Raw genomic sequence first — 6,000 nt, forward strand, 5'->3', positions numbered from 1 at the left:
GGTACCAAATTGTTGTGTCCTCCGTTGAACTTTCTTCTGCATTCGGTCGAGGATGGCCGGACTCAAAAAATGGTCTTTGTACTTTAAAAAAGGTATCACTGTGTTCTATTCTGGGTCTTGAGTCTCCTGATGTTTCTTGTTTTGAGTTTTGTTGCATATTTCGGAGAGATAATCTGATATGTTCCGAGATTCTCCGAAAATCATCGGAACTTATATTATGATTCTGCTCCTCTCAGGGCGCTCTAGTGGTGCACTTTTCCCCTTACTAAGTTGCTCAGGTGATAAAAAATAAAAAAAATCCGCGCTGCTGGAATTTGGTGTTTATTTACGTGTGTTAGTGCTCATTTGGAATGAGTATGTGTTGTATAATGACGCGTCCGTCTTAATTTATTGTAGGTTAACCCTACTGTTATGATCAATGTTAGAACTGTTCTTTGGGGGTGGTCGAAACCGTTTTAATAGAACGTGTCACTTTTGTTTTCTTCTTATTCTTTTTAATAGTAGAATCTTTAACTATTTCTTCTTTCTTTTTTGTATTGATCGCGTATTGCAAAAGTCTAGATGATCGTACAACTCTTGTTCGTCTTTTTAACTCGTTAATACTTTTTCCTTTAAGTATTGAGTTCATCTTCGTCAAGTTATCTTCTTTCTTCTTCTTTTTGTTCTTGTCTATAATGAAGATCTTTCCTTTTATTATAGATTTTTGTATATTATCTTCTTTGATCGGTTTATTGTACTTCCTCTCTGCTTCATTTAATGCGAATTTCATGTATTCCTTTTGTTCTTCTTCATTGGTATCTGATGGTTCTGAGTTTGAAAAAATATCTGAAAAAGGTACTTCTTCTAATTCTTCATCTTCATCTTTATCTTCTTCTTCTTCTTCAGGATTATAATTATCTTCATCAATAACATTAAAGTCTTCTTCTTCTCTTTCTATATTGTTTATATTATTGTTATTATTCTTATTTTGATTTTTATCTTTCTCATAAATTCTGTAAAATATTAACATAGATTCTCTCAATGCTGCAATAACACATCTTCTTGAAACTAAATGTATTAATCTTTTGTTTCCATTAAATAATTTCTTTAAGTCTTTAGTAGTTTGATTCGGGATAATTCCTAATGATGAAATAATAATTATATAAAAAATCTACTTCTATATTAAGTCTATTTTTGCATAATTCTATATAATCTCTATATTTTTTCTTCTTTTTTCTTTTTCTTCTAATAATAAGAGTTGATTCAGAGTTGTTATCGAGATTTCTGATCGTACCATACGGAGAATTGACTTCAATTAAAGTTAATCTATTGTTATTAATATACCATATGTCTGGTTTTAATGTTCCAATTGTTTTGTAATCTTTGTCTATTACTTTGGTGTTCCTATTAAATATTATATTATTACCTTCATAATTATTTTCTTTAATTCCTTTAATTATTTCTTCTACTATTGCATTATGTCTTTTAGTAGTTAAATTTCTAATTTTTAAGCAACCATTAATTCTATGCATTAATGAATCATTTTGATTTAAATTACATCTATTGCATTTAGGATTTATATTTGGGTTTTTCTTATTTAAGATTTCATTTGTTGGTAAATTGTTACATCTTGCTAAAATAGCGAACTTAATAATATTATTACTTGTTGGTGCTCTAAAATTAGATAAAAAGAAGTTTGAATCAGTTGATTTATCCATTGTACAGAAAGTATGTGCTTTAAATGGTAATTTCTTAAGGTTGTCTAGGTGTTTTTTTCGTATCATTTTATTTGGATATTTTGTGATATCTTTTTCATTAATACATTCTTCTGTTTCTTCTTATTCTTCTTCATTTTCTTTGTTTTTAATTTGATAAATAATACGATTGTTTTCTTCTAAATTTGGCTTAGAACCTACTTTTAAGTTATATAATGATTTTGTTGCTCTACAAAATGTACTATTTGTTTTTTTTTTTTTTTTTTGTATAATTTTACCTTTATTATCAAAAGGAATTCCAAAATAAGGTGAGTTTTCATCTACTTGTATTTTCCTATAGTCTAATTCTTTGTACATTGTCATTCTAATAAAATTCCTGATATTTAAATCCTTTGATAATAATAAACCTATAAATGTTCTTAATTGTAACACATAATTTCTTTCTTTAAAAGACATTAAACTTAAACCTCCTTCTTTATAATGTGTATAAAATAAATCTTTTGGTAAACCTTTTGTATTTAATATTTGATTTATTGAACCTCTAATAAATTCATCAAGTTTTTTTAAGTTCTTTAATAGAGCATAAACCATTTAACATTTCAAAGTCTAATTGAAAAGTAATTATTCTATTAATTGCATCTATTATTTGACTAACTTCTAAAGGAGAATTAATTACTTGTATGATTTCTTGTTTAATTTTTATTGATTTTAGTTTGAGAATGTTGTTTTTTACTTTCACGATTTATTGCTATTGGTGCACCTAAATATTCTATATATTCCATTAATGGATGATTTGGTATTTCTTCATTATTAATAGTAAAACATTCATTTAAAGTTGGTCTTGTATTATTAAAATATATATAAGATAGAGTCTTACATTTTTGTGAAGCTATTTTAAAGTTTAAATATTTTACAAAAATTTTTCTACTGTTTTAATCATATTTTGCATTCCATCTTGTGTATTAGAAATTAATATAACATCATCTGCATAAGCTTGAATATTAAAAAAGAAAAATTCATTTTCTCTCATTGGATCTTCTATAATTACTCCATCTTTTTTATTATAATTTTGTATTGCTTTAATTAAAGGTTCAAGACATAAATTAAATAGTGTTGGTGATAGAGGACAACCTTGTCTGACACCTCTATTGATGTTAATCCAATCTGAAGGTTTATTTCTTAGTTCTATTCTTGTTTTGGTATCTGTATATAAGTCTTTTATTAATTTGATAAAATAATTCGGGAATCCTAATTGATTTAATGACCAAGTAATAAGCTTGTGAGGTACTGAATCGAAGGCTTTTTTGAAATCTAATGTTGTAATATAAATCGAATCTTTTGACCTCACTGATTGTGCAATTATTTCATTTATATTCGTAATGTGTTCAGTTATCCCATTGATATTGGTTTTAAAACCTTTTTGTACTGAACTTATGAATGGCGAAGAAACATTTAAATCTTGAATGCATCGTGCAAAGTGGCACATCATAATTCTGTATAAAGTTGGTGATATTGAAATTGGTCTCCAATTGGTGATTTCATCTGGATTATTCTTCTTAAATAACAATATAGTTCTTGATATTTTCCATAATTCTGGAATTTTCTTGAATCTCATTATTTGTTTAATTATGTTTCTGATTAATTTGACTGTAATATTAATTTTGATTTTCCAAATGGTATTAGAAATACCATCTGGACCTGTAGCTGATAAATTTGGTCTTGTAATAATTGCTTGTTTGATTCTGTCTTTGTCTAGTAACATTAGCTTAAGTAATTCTTCATCTTTGTTATCTAAGTTTTTATTCAAACAAAATATATCTGGAATATTGTTTTCTTGGTAATTTGGGAGGAATTCCCATTCATCTTTAAAATGCTTTTCTATTTTCTCAAATTCAATGTTGCATTCTGGTGTTGGTTCATTTGTAATGAACCATCTCATGGCTCTTTTTGGGTCTTCTGCGTACATATCTTGCACCAATTGTGTATATTTCTTATTCCTTTCTTTTGAAATTTCGTTTTGATATTTGATTAATGAATTTTCAATATACTTCATTCTTTGCTCTCGATGATTTGGTTCTTCATCTATGATATTTCTGATATTATCTATATTATCACCTCCAAATGTAGTCATTAAAATTTCTTTGTCAATCTTATTTAATGCTTCTTTTATTGCCTCTTCTAAATAAGAGATGGAATTATTTCTTGTATCTGATTCTTGAAGTTTTTTTTTTTTTTTTTTTTTTTCCATATGCGATATTATTTTAAATAATTGGTTTTCTTGAATATATTTTCTTCTTAAATTTGTATTATGAATATTATCATTATTATCTTTCTTTTTATTGTTGCTTAAGCCTAACATATGATTTAATGGGATTTTGAGAGTTTTCCTAATAGTTTTTTTTTTTTTTTTATTAATTTTGCATAAACAACCTTGAAATATAATCCATTCTTCTTCTGTTTTTTCTTTTTTTTTACATTTCTTAAGCAAAGGTAAAATTTTGTTTTCAAAAACATTACTAATTTCTTTATAATTTTTATTTTTAATATTTTTATTAATTCTTGGTAATCTGATTATATGTGATTCTTGGAATTCATTCGCAAATATCCATTTTTTGCATTTATTAAGTAAAGTTTCTCTATCATTAATTGGTTGGTTCCTTGTGACTATCTTGTCTGCTGTTAATGAGTTAGTGTTATTAATTTCACTTTTTATTTGTATCATTATCTTGGTTGATTTCTAATACTTCTACGTTGTTAATATTTGCTTTTTTGATTCGTTTTTCTTGTTTTCTATTCTCCTGTTTCTTCCTTTTTATTACATCATCTTTATTTTTAAATTCAATTTCAATTTCACCTTTTGCTAATTTGTTTAAGTTTTCTTTAGTTTCTTCTTCATTTCTTTTAATCTTTTCTTCAATCTCTTTAATTTCATCTTTATCAGGATAATTAAAAAACAATTGATTTAAATTTAACTTGATGTATAGGGATCTTAATATTTTCTTTTCTTGAAATATTATGCGCATGACTATTATGTAAAATTATATTTTTATGTGTTTCTGCTAATGCTTTTTTACAAAAATCACAAATATATGCTTTCCTTTTTCTTAATAATATATTTGCTGTTGGATTTATATCATATCTTTGAATATAGTTTAAAATTAAAGCCCACATCCATCCAAAATCTCTTTTATCTTCATTATAATTGGAGTGTCTTTTCACTATATGGTTATTAAATGTGTCTTCACAATCTGTAATATAATTACAATTATGTAAAGGACATGCATAAAGAGTTTTCCGATAAGTTGAAAGTTGTTTATTACCTTTATCAAATTGCATCCAATATGTTTTTTTCCTTAATATCGATCCTAAACAATCATAAATAATATTCCCATTTCTTCTTTTTCCATTATGGGCTGAATTTTCATGCCTCTTTAAGTCGGTGACTGCATTGAAAGCTTGATAATCACATTTATGGCAAATAAATGGGCCAATACCTGGGAATTTATCGAAAACTAACATTAGATTTATGATGGGTATTCTCGTTTCATCTGTTTTATTTAAGAATAGATCTTTATCAATTTCATAACTTCTCCATTTATCAATTGTTTGTTTTAACTCTAATGTTGTTTTAATATTTTTAAGGTTGAGATAAAGTTCTTCTGTTCATTATTGCTTTCGATATTTTGATTTACTTGTTGTGATTCTTCTACTGTTTGTTTAACATCATCATCCTTGAAGTTAGTTACTTTGTTATTATTCAATGTTTTATTAGTTTCTTCATTTTTGCTTTGAATGAAATTATAATTTCCACTTGGTACAATAATATCAATATCTTTATAAATATAATTGATTTTTGGGATTGTAATGTTAATATTTGTTTGCGATTCATTAACTTTGATATTTGGAATAGTTATTGTTTTATTTTCATCGATATAATTGAAGTTTGGTGTTTTAATATAAATATTTTCACTCGTAACATTAATTTCGGGTTTTGGAATATTAATTTTATTTTCTGAATAACAAAAGTTTGGTATAGGGACATTAATATTTTCATTCACTTGATTTATTTTAAGATTTGGAATATCAATTGTTTCTTCAGCATGATTATATTTTTGGAATAATAACATTCTTTACTTCATTTTGAACTTTAAAGTCTGGGATTGGGATATTAATATTAAGATCTTGTCTAAAATATTTTGGTATTGAGATATTTGTTTCATTTTCTGTAAGGTTAAATTTAGGTATAATAACATTTTTCTCTTCGTTCTGTACTTTATAATCTGGGATTGGGATATTAACATTAAGA

The sequence above is a fragment of the Histomonas meleagridis genome, assembly GCF_020186115.1.
Source record: "Histomonas meleagridis strain 2922-C6/04-10x chromosome Unknown contig_30, whole genome shotgun sequence".
Lineage (NCBI taxonomy): Eukaryota > Parabasalia > Tritrichomonadida > Dientamoebidae > Histomonas > Histomonas meleagridis.